Source organism: Podarcis tiliguerta, assembly GCF_965153285.1.
Source record: "Podarcis tiliguerta genome assembly, chromosome: 12".
Lineage (NCBI taxonomy): Eukaryota > Metazoa > Chordata > Lepidosauria > Squamata > Lacertidae > Podarcis > Podarcis tiliguerta.
The window spans coordinates 52,169,156-52,184,228 of NC_139545.1; positions in this window are offsets into that span (position 1 = coordinate 52,169,156).

The window sequence follows — 15,073 nt, forward strand, 5'->3', positions numbered from 1 at the left end:
TTGGGTTTTATTGTTCCTCTACAGCAGTTGCTCAAAATCTTTTTCGAGAGCCAAGAGCCATGTATGTCTCTGAGCTTGCATGTTAAGAGATGCAACCTTTGAACTGAGAAAGCTTCCCCCCCCCCCCGACCTCTGTTTACACTAGTAGGGAGTGTTTGTTTTTAAAATGGATAGTGTAATTTGTGAGTTTGGACCCATCATGCTGAAATGACTGCTCCCCACAACAAATGGGGGCACCTTTTGCATGGTCGTGTGCAGCCACCCCGGATCCCAGTGCGACTCCTGGTAGTTCAGGCTGGCTTCCGCCTCCCCAGGCTGGATACCTAGAGGTCTCCGCCTACCTCAGCCAATCGCCCAATCCAGCCAGGGGAGGCGTTGCCAGGGGATTGGCCAGGTAAGGGGGGTGTTATGTACTGAGTTGAATAGGATCCAAACTGCAGCAGTCTGATTGGTCCTAGAACAATAGGATCCAAATTGCAGCAGTCTGATTGGTCCTAGAACAATAGGATTCAGAATGCAGCAGTCTGATTGGTCATAGAACAATGCAGCAGTATGATTGGTTGGCAGGAACCACCCAATCATGCTCCAGATATAAGTGAATCCACAACCTGATTGGCTTACAGTAGAATTCCAGAATTAGCCAATCATGTGCAGCCCATTGTGTAAATAATGTATATAAAGCAGATACTTTGAGGGGACTTTCATTCATTCCTCCTCACCACTATGAGCTGAATAAAGAGCATGAAATCACTTTGCGACTCTGAGTATATTTCAGGGAAAGACCATCCTGCCCACACAACAGAAGGTGAATCTTACCTGTGAAGCGGCAGATGGCTCCAGAGCTTCTCCCACCCTGCCCTCCCTCAGTTAAGTCTTCTTTTGCAGGGTAACCTCTTCTCCACAGGTACACAGGTGCTGCTACGTCAGGGTTGCTGTTGAAGGGCCAGAAAGGAATTTTCCTGCATTGGCAGGTTTTGACTTTCCCATAGCAAAATGTCACAACTTTGGCAGTTTCAGGCCTTGGGCGGAATCCTTTAGCCTATCTTCCTAAATGGGCAGGGTGTGTGTGTGTGTGAAGCGGTGACCCATGCCCCCCTTTCAGCAGTGATCCCAGGGTTCCCCGTTAAAGGGGTCTTGAAGGGAGGCATTGGTCAACCCGAGTCTGGGAACATAATGTTCATTCCTAGGCACAAACATTTTAAAAAGCCATTTCTAGATTGTTTGACTGAGAAGCGTTTTGTAGGGGAAAAGTCACCCTTTGTAATGTCTTGGAACGAGAAAGCCCAGAATGATGTGAAACCCTTTGCCCTGTTCTCTGTGTTATAGGGAAAGAAGGAACATAATTGGTTTGCGTGCGCATGCTTGCATGTGTCTGTGAGAGCGCATTTAAAGCAGGAATTATCCACTAGCAAGAGGAGAACAAGATTTAAAGGAGAGACACCAGTCTGACTTCGCCAGCTAGCAAAGGCAGGGTGGTATGTCTAGAACACAAAGCTTCCCTGAATTCGCTGGGACATACGGGAGATATGCTGATAACAGCCGCTTCCAGATCTATTCATTCATTTATATGAAAAATCATGCCCTTTGTTATGCTGAAACACAGTCAAATTTGGCAATCAGCTGTAGTCAAAAGGTCAGGGAGGGAGGGAGTGTCTTGCGAGAGGAACTCTGCTCTTCAAAATCCTCCCTGCTGATAGAGACATGTCCGCCGATATTTTTGCCTGCAGGAACGCGAGTCGCGCCATGGCTCCTTTCGACGGTGCTGAATTTCCAAACCTTTGCAAGCAACATTTGGGGGCCTTGTTCCAGTTTTTGAACCTGGAGGCACATGAATGGACAACAGCTGCAAACTCAAATCAAACCACACAAGGGCTTGGTAAAGGCAGCTCTAAGAGCAGCCGTAATGTCCATTTTCCTGCATAGGGTTTCGATGTAACGATGCTCTGGTGCTCCTGTTAAATATACCATTAAAGGGCATAAAGTTCCAATTTGTGCTATCAGATTGAACTTTGCATATTCACAACCACAGGGAGTTGCTCTGCTTCCGAGTATGCATTTCATCTGCCCGAGGTACCAACTAGATAGAAGCTATACGCAATTTTATCTCTTGAATATTTCCTAAGCCCCTTTAAAGGTGTCTTATTATTAATGGTGCAGCCAAGCTTAGCAATTCAGCGACTCAGAATGCGGTCCTCAGTGACACGGAATCGTAAGTTAAGATACAAGGCAAGTACTATGACTTCCAAAGTTATTCTCTGGCTCAGATTCTCAATTTGGGTCGTGGGGTGTGTGTCTGTCAGCGGTTCCCCCAGTTGATGTGCCGGGCATCCCTGTTTCCCCCTCAGCAATGGCGGCAGTGGCAGCAGCGGCAGCCTCAGCAGCCCAGAGCCAGCCTGGTAGTGCAGTTGGATCTGCCTGGCTTCAGCAGCTGCTCACTGCTGTGGAGCCCGCCATTTTGCCACGCTGGAAGTCCCCATATGATGTGTCTTGTGCCGTTGAACCAACCACGCAACATTCATTCCCAACTAATAAATCTACAACACTTCAAATCCGGGGACATTAAATGAAATCTGGGGACATTCTGGGGACGGATTTTGTACAGGGGCAGATTTGTAAATCCAGGGACTGTCCCTGGGAAACGGGGACGTCTGGTAACCATGCTCTACAGCTCCTGTGAGGATTCTGGACTGTAATTTAGACTGCCTCAACCTTTGCTTAGCAGGTTGTCTTTCCCCACTGGTCTGTGTGTTTTATGGGGCAAAAGAACAGCACCTGTAAACAGTTTAGAACCATCCACAAAATGACTGGCGTTCTACAAGGTTGTGTGATTCTCCCCAGGCATCTCATTGCACGCGAAGAACGTTGCCAGACCAAAAGATATGGGGGAATGGTAGCTGCAGACAACCTATTTTAGTACTTCCCTCACAAACTGTATTTCTCAACTCAGCTGCGTTACCTTTGCACAACTCAGTCTCTGTCTCACTCACAAGGATGCTCCCAGGCTAACACAAAGGCGGACATTTTTCGGAAACCCCATAACTCCTTTTTCCTTTCCCCCGGGTTTTGAAAGAGGAGCTTTGATAGGGTGTATTTGCCAAAGTACCAATGTCCCACCGGCAAATCAATAGTCAAAACAGGCAGCGTGGTGCAGTGGTTGGAGTTTTGGACGGGAACCTGGGACTCTAGGGTTCAAATCCCCTCTCAGCCTGAAAGTGAACTGTGCCTGCTTTGTGGCCTTTGGGTGCCAGGAGAATTCCTCATTATTTTCTAGGTTTTTGGAAAACACACACTTGAGTGCTTCTTGAGTAATTTGTAGTTTAGAATCATAGAATCATAGAGTTGGAAGAGACCACAAGGGCCATCGAGTCCAACCCCCTGCCAAGCAGGAAACACCATCAGAGCAGTCCTGACATACGGTTGTCAAGCCTCTGCTTAAAGACCTCCAAAGAAGGAGACTCCACCACACTCCTTGGCAGCAAATCCCACTGTCAAACAGCTCTTACTGTCAGGAAGTTCTTCCTAATGTTTAGGTGGAATCTTCTTTCTTGTAGTTTGGATCCATTGCTCCGTGTCTGCTTCTCTGGAGCAGCAGAAAACAACCTTTCTCCCTCCTCTATGTGACATCCTTTTATATATTTGAACATGGCTATCATATCACCCCTTAACCTCCTCTTCTCCAGGCTAAACATGCCCAGCTCCCTTAGCCGTTCCTCATAAGGCATCGTTTCCAGGCCTTTGACCATTTTGGTTGCCCTCCTCTGGACACGTTCCAGTTTGTCAGTGTCCTTCTTGAACTGTGGTGCCCAGAACTGGACACAGTACTCCAGGTGAGGTCCGACCAGAGCAGAATACAGTGGCACTATAACTTCCCTTGATCTAGATGCTATACTCCTATTGATGCAGCCCAGAATTGCATTGGCTTTTTTAGCTGCCGCGTCACACTGTTGGGTCAGATTGCTGCTTTAACTGATGTTTATTCTACCTTTAGATTTGATGCTTTTTTAAAAAAAGTGCACTGCCCAGAGAACTAACTGTTAGTGGGTGGTAAAAACAATGATTGCAATAAATAAGAAAATATTTTCAGTAGTCAGCAGGGAAACGCACACAAGCACACACCATTGGGACTGTTAAGTGCCTGCTTTGGAAAGGATGCAAGCCCGCCGTGAGCTAAAATAAGGCATTTCTCTAGAGGGGATTTGTGTTTCTTGCCAAATGGAACGACGGATCCAGCGATAAATTGCTTCTAGAAAAAGTCACAACAACCTCATAAAGAGCTTTGCGTGTGCATTCCCAGTTGTGTAGGAAGATGCTGATTGGCAGTTTTGAGAAAATACAGAACACGAAACCCTCCTCTGGGGAGCTTCTATTCCAGGAGAGCCGTGTTAACGACAAATTAAGAGATGGAGAAGTTCTAATGGATTCTAAGTTTGGGCTCCGTCCTGGTGATCTACTGGAGAGAAACTGTCTGTGTCTGTGTGCAGAGAGGGCCATAGCTGACCTCTGCAGCAGGAAGCCAACAACTGGGTGCCTCAGTTAATAAATAATAATAATAATAATAATAATAGTAAATTTTATTATACCCCGTCCTCCTCGGCCGAGACCGGGCTCAGGGCGGCTAATACCAAATACATAATACATTAAAAACACAAAATCGAACTATTAGTTTAAAATACAATTCGAATCATATTTAAAATCAAAATAAAATTAAGTGGGAACCCATGAATCCATAACGGTAGGGGTAAGGAATTAGAAGTTCACCAGCCCAGCCCCCCGTGCTGGTCCCATATGGGCCAATGGAAAGAGCCAAGGAGGCCACTTACATACAGGGTCCCATAAGAAAGAAGGGGGTCAGTCTAGGTCCATACCAAAGGCCTGGTGGAACAGCTCCGTCTTGCAGGCCCTGCAGAAAGATGTCAAACCCCTCAGGGCCCTGGTCTCTTGTGAGAGAGCGTTCCACCAGACTGGGGCCAGGGCTGAAAAGTTGTGCCTTTCCTTGCCTCTCTTTGTGTCCCTCCCTCTCTTTAAGAGAACTCCATGGTGTTGTGTGTTTGCAAAGCAACATTCCATCCTCTTCCTCCTGCTCCTGATTCTTTAGTTCAGTGGCAAAGAATTTGCTGGTCAGGAGCTCGTCCTACTCTCGAGTAGGACCCTGGCAGAGACACATGCCCAACTGGCATGTTCTCTCCCTCCTGGTCGATTGTCTGGGAGCTTCAAAAGCTTTTTTCTGCCTAAACATCACAGCGACCGAAGCCAACTGACATTGGCACACTTAGGGACCCGCAGAGTCTTCGCAGCTTGCATAACAGACTTCAGCAACTCAGCATTTTGGCTAATCTACTTTATTTACATATAAACACACACAGAGCACTGCAACATGGCTCCCTCTCTCTCTAGCATCAGACAGCAAAGAGAGAAAGAACAAAGGACAATAGTCCCACTTCACGGAACACAGGAACACAAACATCCTGTCTCCATCACTTCCCACACTGTGGAGTCAAAACATACACTATCATGTGATAGACAACAATCCCATGACCGCAATCATGGAGCTGGAATTCTAACACTGCTTTGCATACAGAAGGGCCCACGTTCCATCCTTGGCACCTCTAGGTATGGCCAGGAGTATCCCCTTGTCCGAAACCCTGGAGAACTGCTACCAGTCAGTGTAGACAATACAGACCTAGATGGACCAAGGATCTAACTCCGTAGAAAGCAACCTCCTATGTTTTCACCTCTCCTACCCAGGGCTTCCTTTTGAACTCTCCAGGACCTGCAGCTACCGAGCTTTTTACTGAAAGAATTTGGCCCAATGTCTGCACTGCTGCTGTCATGGTCCGGTCTACAGGCGATGGAAGTTCCAGCTGAGGACGTCGGGACAGGGGGCAAGATGGCGGGGTGGGAGCAGGAACCAGAGTCCAGAAGCCAGGGGTCCCAGGGTCAGGAAGCAGGGAGTCACGAAGTCAAGGGTCTGAGAAGCAAGGAGTCAAGGAGCCGAGGTCCGAGGATCAGGAAGCAAGAAGCCAAACTCAGCAAGGCAGGAAGCGTGTTGCTGTGGCAAAGAGCCAAAGGGAAATGCTTCTTAGTTTCTGTTTGCCACTGTGCAGCTGCTTAGAGTTACAAGACTCTGTTTACATTCCAGAGAAATTCCAGGCTGTTGGAAGTCTCACGGAAGACAGGAGACGGGTGTGATGTTTACTGGTTTCCTGTTCCTTTGTTTGTTTCAGTTGCTCTCTGTCTTTCACAGAGAGAGGACGTATTTTACTTTGCTGTCTGCGTAGCTAGAAAATAAAGCATAGCATGTAGCTCATATTATCTCATCCTTCCGCATGCTGCTGGAAACTCCGCTGAATGGGGGGATGTGACTGGAGCCTTATCAGAGGCTCAGGTTGTCAATCACATCAGAGGCGATTCCGGAGGACTCGGCCGGAGGAGGATGAGCTTTATCAGCTTGGCAGAGCGAAAATCCTGACAATGCTGACCTTATATCCCTTCCGGGCTCTTGCCACCAGGTGCAGTAAGTTACCAAGTGGCCTCACCTGTGTGGCCTTGCCTCTCCAGAACAAACTTAGGAAGGCCCCAGTCCTGCGAAGCCCTACCGATCACAGAGCCTGGCTCCTGCATGCACTCCTGACACTGAGCTAGATGGGCATGTTAGTATTTGTGCTGGTTCCGTATTTGTTAGGAAATGCATTTTGCATTTTGCAAAGAACTGGGGGAAGAGAAAACCCATGTGATGTAATGTAACAGCTGCAAAATCTTGTGACTCCAATTAAGGTCACAGAAATGGATAGCTCCCTTTAAAAGTGATCATGGGTAATGATAGGATGGGTGGGAGGGAGATTGGCTGGTTGTTTTGCCGAGTGTGAAAACTCCAAGCACATGTGGCCCAGAGGAGTTGGTGAGGACCGAGCTATAATTCATGGACTGCTTCAAGGGAGTTTTAGAAGCAAGAAGACCCTCTCTTGGGCTCAAGAGAGTGAAACACATTGCATTGGACTTAATATACAGAGGTACCTCAGTGCTCAAACTTAATCCGTTCTGGAAGCCCGTTCCAATACCAAAGCGTTCCAAAACCAAGGCGTGCTTTCCCATAGAAAGTAATATAAAAGGAATTAATCCATTCCAGACTTTTAAAAACAACCCCTGAAACAGCCATTTAGCATGAATTTTACTATCTAACGAGACCATTGATCCATAAAATGAAAGCAATCAACAATGTACTGCAGTCACACCATCAATCAATCAATCAATCAGAAGATGAACTGGGTTCCACACAGTCACAAGAATGAAACAAAAAAGAGCTGCAAAAACAAAAATGCAAAATAAATAGCATAAACAGACAGACCTTAGCATAACATGCAAAATGGAAGTGTGGCACTCAAATCGGAAGCGTAACACTCAAAATGGAGCATGTTCGGCTTCCAAAAAAAGTTCGCAAACCAAAACACTAACTACCAGGTTTGCAGTGTTTGGGTTCCAAGTTGTTTGAGTTACCAAGGCATTTGAGAACCAAGGTACCACTGTATATGTATGATATTGCCTGTAATAGTTGCTGCCCTTCTTCAAAGTCTGGGGTGTGGAGTCTACTTCATCACTAGGGCTTCAGTGGTGAAATCTGCATGACTCAGAAAAATAGCCAACAGGACTCAAGGGACTGACTCAGTATATGGCAGCTTTCTGTGTTCTTCTTCCTCCTCCTTGGTCCCCAAGCATTTTACAAGTATAAAACCAATTACAGATAAATATAAACGCACGTAACTGAAGTAAACACTCAGACCGTTCCACTGAAATGTTAACAATAAATCTGCAATGAAAATTTGCTATGAAACAAGCTCATTTAAACAGCGGAAGAATCAAAACGGCTATTAAAAAAATTAATGCAGGAGATTCAGGGAATGCTGATCAAGAAATATCTTGCCTGGTGCAGATAGAAATGAAAGGCTTAAGAGTTTCATTCAGCGTTAGTCCTGCTCAGAGCAAATCCAGTGAAATCAATGGGCACCTTAGATCAATTAATTTCAGTCCGTATAGTTAAACCTATGGTTTTCCCAGTAGTGATGTATGGAAGTGAGAGCTGGACCATAAAGAAGGCTGATCGCCAAAGAATGGATGCTTTTGAATTATGGTGCTGGAGGAGACTCTGGAGAGTCCCATGGACTGCAAGAAGATCAAACCTATCCATTCTTAAGGAAATCAGCCCTGAGTGCTCACTAGAAGGACAGATCGTGAAGCTGAGGCTCCAATACTTTGGCCACCTCATGAGAAGAGAAGACTCCCTGGAAAAGACCCTGATGTTGGGAAAGATGGAGGGCACAAGGAGAAGGGGACAACAGAGGGTGAGATGGTTGGACAGTGTTCTCGAAGCTACCTGCATGAGTTTGACCAAACTGTGGGAGGCAGTGGAAGATGAGAGTGCCTGGTGTGCTCTGCTCCATGGGGTCACGAAGAGTCGGTCACGACTAAATGACTAAACAACAACAACAATCACAAGTTTTACGCTGTCCGGTGAGTCCAAGTCTTCAAGTAAGAGTGAAAAGTGCCTTGCTGGAGCAGATTTCAGTCCACCTTAATTCAGCGTCCTTTGCAAGAACCACAGCAACCAGCAGGAAGTTCACACACAAACAAATTGCCAGCCAATTGCATTCTTACCCAGGCATTGGTATCAGTGGCCCTCCTGATAATGCTGGACTCAGACTCCAATCAGCCCCAGCCAAGCATGGCCAGTAAACAGCATTCATGTGAGTTGTAGTCCAATAACATTGGGAAGCCCATAGGTTGTATAATTATGTTTTATTGAATTCATCCATTCAGCTCCCTGCGGAATCGATCTTTCTCCCACAAAAGAATTATGAGGCTTTGGCACTCTAGAGTCCGTGGCACAAGTGGGATTAATTTACTGCAGCAAGACTAATAATCTGAAATGAATAAATCTTGTTTTATTTTTATTTATTTATTTTGCACTATGGAAGTTGCGTTTTTGGAAATCAGGAGCACGAGGGACCTTAAACCGTATTGACAAAACGTATTTTTCTGTGAAGTTTGCTTGGCTCACAGATTTATCTCCCCTAAGTAGAGATGCTGTCAAACTTGATAGATGGCCGTGTGAAACAGCAGTGGCATTACAAAGCAAACTGGGTCAACTTTGAGTCTTCCAAAAATTAGCCTGGGTACTATAATAAGGTCTCTAATGAAGTTGTTACAGGTTTATTATCAACCACGTGGAAGAAGAGTTTCCCCTTTGGCTGCTTAGAGTACCTTGACTGTTGACATGGGACAACAGCTGAGGAATTGCCTAGACACCCAGGAAGCAGACGTTGAAGGCATAATATCGGATATAAAGGTTGTATTTATAACAAAGAGAGGACCTGCAGCCTGCTCAACCGAATTTTGAAACCGAAGCCAGGTGGGATCTGGATAACTCTGGTAGGGACGGATCTTTCCGCCCCCCTGAACATGTTCACACCAGCAACTATCAGTTCCAAAGTGGATTATGGGGTGCAGGATACGTCACATGAGCCTAAAATGTGTGTCCCAACCAGCTATGCAGGGTTCAGCAGGCCAAAAGAGCACCCATCCAAGCATAGCTGTCAACTTACAAATTGGAAAATAAGGGAGCAGCAGCTAAAATAAGGGATTTTCCGAACACAGGTATGTTCAACTTCTGAACCCCTCCGAGCCAAAGGCAGAAAACCCAGCCAGCAGCCAAACGAAGCCTCAAGCGGTGGTTCCCACAGCGCAGCAACCCGGCAAAGGGGATGGAGCAAGGAAAACCACCGTCACCTCTCTCCTGGGAAGCGCTGAGCAAAGGCGAGTCCCCAGGCAACGCGGCCGATTTGATTGGCACAAGGCATACAAGCTCCACCCCCCCAGTCGTTCTTAGACTCCTTATTGGGTGAGCAAAGCAGCCAAGCAACACAGTTGGAGCCTCCCTCCTCCCTGGCCGGCAGGAAGGAAGGGAGAGGAGCTGCTTCCTTTGAAACCCGGGAAATTTAAGGGGCATCAACAATAAGGGACAGCAGCAGGACACAGCGTTGGGATAAGGGAGTTTCCCGCCAAATAAGGGACAGTTGACAGCTATGCATCCAAGCCAGGTGTAGAAAGTAGCCGAAGAATTCACATTCCCATTCACATTTTCCCAATTTTAAATTTACTTTCCCACATTTCCACAGCATCTGTGATTTACTTTTACTACTTTTAAAAAACTTGGTTGTGAGAATTTATGAGAATTTTAGTGCAAACTTCTCCCAATATGCACATTCGTGTGCAATTTCCCAAATATCCATTTTTGTATATTATTGTATACTATTCACTATTATATGCCTGTTGTCTTTGTCCATGGAGTTTTCTTGGCAGGGATACTGGATTGGTTTGCCGGTTCCTGCTCCAGTTGGATCATGTTTAGTCAAAACTCTCCACTATGACCTGTCCATCTTGGGCAGCCCTGCACGGCATAGCTCATAGCTTCTCTGAGTTATTCAAGCCCCTTCACCACAACAAGGCAGTGATCAAGGTTATGTTTTAAATTCTACAAGACAGGCTTAAGCAGTATGTGGAGCAAGAACTCCCAGAAGTGCAAGCTGGATTTCGAAGGGGCAGAGGAACGAGGGACCAAATTGCAAACATGCGCTGGATTATGGAGAAAGCTAGAGAGTTCCAGAAAGACATCTACTTCTGCTTCATTGACTACGCAAAAGCATTTGACTGTGTCGACCATAGCAAACTATGGCAAGTTCTTAAAGAAATGGGTGTGCCTGATCACCTCATCTGTCTCCTGAGAAATCTCTATGTGGGACAAGAAGCTACAGTTAGAACTGGTAATGGAATAACTGATTCCTTCAAAATTGGGAAAGGAGTACGACAAGGCTATATATTGTCTCCCTGCTTATTTAACTTATATGCAGAATTCATCATGCGAAAGGCTGGACTGGATGAATCCCTAGCCGGAATTAAGATTGCCATAAGAAATATCAACAACCTCGGATATGCTGATGGCACAACCTTGATGGCAGAAAGTGAGGAGGAATTAAAGAACCTTTTAATGAGGGTGAAAGAGAAGAGCGCAAAATATGGTCTGAAGCTCAACATCAAAAAAACTAAGACCATGGCTACTGGTCCCATCACCTCCTGGTAAATAAAAGGGGAAGAAATGGAGGCAGTGAGATATTTTACTTTCTTGGGTTCCATGATCACTGCAGATAGTGACAGCAGTCATGAAATTAAAAGACACCCGCTTCTTGGGAGAAAAGCAATGACAAACCTAGACAGCATCTTAAAAAGCAGAGACATCACCTTGCCAACAAAGGTCCGTATAGTTAGAGCTATGGTTTTCCCAGTAGTAATGTATGGAAGTGAGAGCTGGACCATAAAGAAGGCTGATCGCCAAAGAATTGCTGCTTTTGAATTATGGCGCTGGCGGAGACTCTTGAGAGTCCCATGGACTGCAAGAAGATCAAACCTCTCCATTCTTAAGGAAATCAGCCCTGAGTGCTCACTGGAAGGACAGATCCTGAAGCTGAGACTCCAATACTTTGGCCACATCATGAGAAGAGAAGACTCCCTGGAAAAGACCCTGATGTTGGGAAAGATGGAGGGCACTTTGGCCACCTCATGAGAAGAGAAGACTCTCCATCATTTGCTCAGGCTCCGCCTACAATTGCTCTCCCTGCTTCCTGCCCCACTGGTCCCAATGAGTGCCAGGCATCATTGCAAGTGTGAGAGCCAGTTTGGTGCAGCAGTTAGTGTGTTGGACTAGGACCCACGAAGCCAGGGTTCAAATCCCCGCTCGGTCATGAAGCTCACTGGGTGACCTTGGCTCATTCGCTCTCTCTCAGGCTAGCCTACCTCATAGGGTTGTTGGGGAATTAAATGAGGAGACGCAGAACCATGAATGCTAGCCTGAGGTCCCTGGAGAAAAGGATGGGATATAAACGCAGTAAACAAACAATAAAATAAAACAATAAGTGGGACGCTTAGGCAAATGGGAGCCCATTATTCAGGTGAGATGGCCAAAATTATCCCTACTGGCTCATTAGCCCTCTGCTTCAAGGGCTGGTAATGGGGTGGGATCCTGCTCCAATATCACCGCAATTCCCCAGCTCTGTTTCACTGACTTGTTTGCATCCTGCAAAACCCAATTGTGTGTTAATGCTGTCACCTAGTGGTTGACTAGTGAGATGAACCAAGAACGCAGAGGTGGAAAGCAGGGATGCTGTTATCCTTCACTATAAGGCAGGGGTAGGGAACCCTTTGCAGTCCAAGGGCCACATTCAGTTCTGGGCATCCTCCCGGGGGCCACATGTAAGCGGCAGGCGAGGTCAGGGTCAAAAAAGTGTGCGGGGCAAGGAGTGCAGATCCCACCTTCGCAGAGCAGCTCATCCCGATCTCAGAGTTGGAAGGACACATCCCAGATCACTCAAGGATGCTGCATAGCAGAGGGAAAGAGGGAAAGGACTCCTGGACAGTTAAGTCCAGTCAAAGGCAACTATGGGGTGCGGCGTTTATCTTGCTTTCAGGTCGAGGGAGCCGGCATTCATCCACCGACAGCTTTCCGGGTCAAGTGGCCAGCATGACTAAACCGTTCCTGGTGCAACGGAACACTGTGACGAAAACCAGATCTCATGGAAACGCCATTTACCTTCCTACCGCAGCGGTACCTGTTTATCTACTTGCACTGGTGTGCTTTCGAACTGCTAGGTTGGCAGGAGCTGGGACAGAGGAATGGTTTTCTGCTGATTGAAGTGCAGAGTGTTTGAGGACCAGAACTTTTGCAGGGAAACCAAAATGCTTCTTTACAAAGCTATTGTACTACCAACCTTACTGTATGCTTGTGAAACGTGGACCACTTATAAAAGCCATCTCTAACTCCTCAAAAGATTCCATCAACGGTGTCTCCGAAAATTTTTACACATCCCTTGGGAAGACAGGCAAACTAATGCCAGTGTACTGGAAGAGGCAAAGATCACCAGTGTTGAAGCAATGAGACTTCAACATCAGCTTCGTTGGACTGGTCATGTTGTGCGGATGCCTGATTATCGTCTTCCAAAGCAACTACTCTATTCTGAACTTAAAAATGGAAAGTGTAATGTGGGTTGTCAACAAAAGAGGTTTAAAGACAGTCTCAAAGCAAATCTTTAAAAATGTAGTATAAACACCAACAACTGGGAAACGCTTGCCTGCGAGTGCTCCAGTTGGAGAACAGCCTTTACCAAAGGGGTCATGGGCTTTGAAGACACTCGAACTCAGGACGCCAGGGAGAAATGTGCTAAGAGGAAGGCATGCTTGGCAAATCCACACCGTGATCAACTCCCGCCCGGAAATCAATGTCCCCACTGTGGAAGGACGTGTGGATCCAGAATTGGCCTCCATAGTCACATACGGACTCATTGTTAAAACCGTGTTTATGGAAGACAATCTTACTCGGCTACGAGGGATCGCCAAAGAAGGAACCAGGTGAGGGTAGACGATGGGTCTCAAAGCCTCGTTGAGTGAGAGACTTGCCCAGCATACGAAGATGGCGGATGAGCCCAACAGTGGGTTCAACAGTCAAGAAGTCGGTCTCCACATGTGCTGTAGAGGGAAGTGAGAGTCAGGAGCCACTTGTGGTGATCACACAGGGTCCCTGGACGTTTAACGGTCTATTGATCCCTGTGCCACCACCAACCCGTTACTTTCTGGTAAAACACTGAGTCCAGTCAGTTGTTAAAAGTGAACCAAAAAAACAATTTATTTTACAAACATTAACAAGTTTATGGTTTCTCAGATAATATTCCTGTCAGTACAGTGGTACCCCGCAAGACGAATGCCTCGGAAGACGAAAAACTCGCAAGACGAAAGAGTTTTTCGTTTTCTGAGGTGCTTCGCAAGACGGATTTCCCTAAGGGCTTGCTTCGCTAGACGAAACGGCCCTGCCTCTAGTGTCATGGCGACGGTCACTGCACGCACGCACACTCGCTTCCCCGCTCCTCCGGCTCCCTCCCACCTTCCCGCTGACGGTTGGTGCCTCGCGCCGCTGCCCACCCCCCTCGCGCGCTCCCCTCAGAGAGCCGTTGCCGCCAGCAGCCAGCGTTGCAGCCAGAGTTGCGCTTCTGAGCCCCGCTGCCCTCCAGCAGCTGCGTCGCACGGTGGCCACAACGCGCGGGTGAGTCTAAGATACCAGCTGCGGCAGCTGTCCTGCTTCTCCCCGCCCCTCCCCGCCACTGTCAGTGTTTAAATGCAGTGGTGCCTCGCAAGACGAAAAAACTCGTACAACGAAAAAACTCGCGGAACGAATTAATTTTGTCTTGCGAGGCACCACTGTATCTTAACTTTAGTTTCTTTACCGGCCTAGACCTTCCAAATACCTTCTGACTGATTATCTCAACTGTCTGACTGACTCCTCTTAACAAATTCTCTCTCACACACACCAGACTAGCCCAACCCACAGACTTATCTTCCTTCTCTCGTCTAACTCCAGACTGTCTTCTCTGCCACTCTAACTTCTCTTAACAATTTCTCTCTGTGCTTAAACCTTATACCCAGTTAACTCCTCCCCCTGGGTTCCCATTGGTTAATCATTTTACAATTAGTTAACTCTTTCCCTATGAACCCAGTATGACGTCACACACATAGGAGGGCAAACGCCACAATGGTAGCCAGGAATTTTGTGGGGGGGGGGGCAGGCTTTTGCGGTGGAGCAGAACCTCAGACTTTTTTTTTAATTTGTATTGATTTTGATTGGTTTAGAAATGTTACAAACGTTTGTAAAACAAATCAAAACAACCAGAAGCTTTTCTTTTGGGAATTATAGGAACAGAACTACCGAAACTGTATAGAAACTTATTCATCTATGCGACTACAGCGGCAAGAAGAAGAAGAAGAGAAGAGTTTGGATTTGATATCCCGCCTTTCACTCCCCTTCAGGAGTCTCAAAGCGGCTAACATTCTCCTTTCCCTTCCTCCCCCACAACAAACACTCTGAGGTGAGTGGGGCTGAGAGACTTCAGAGAAGTGTGACTGGCCCAAGGTCACCCAGAAGCTGCATGTGGCGGAGCAGGGAATCGAACCCGGTTCCCCAGATTACGAGACTACCGCTCTT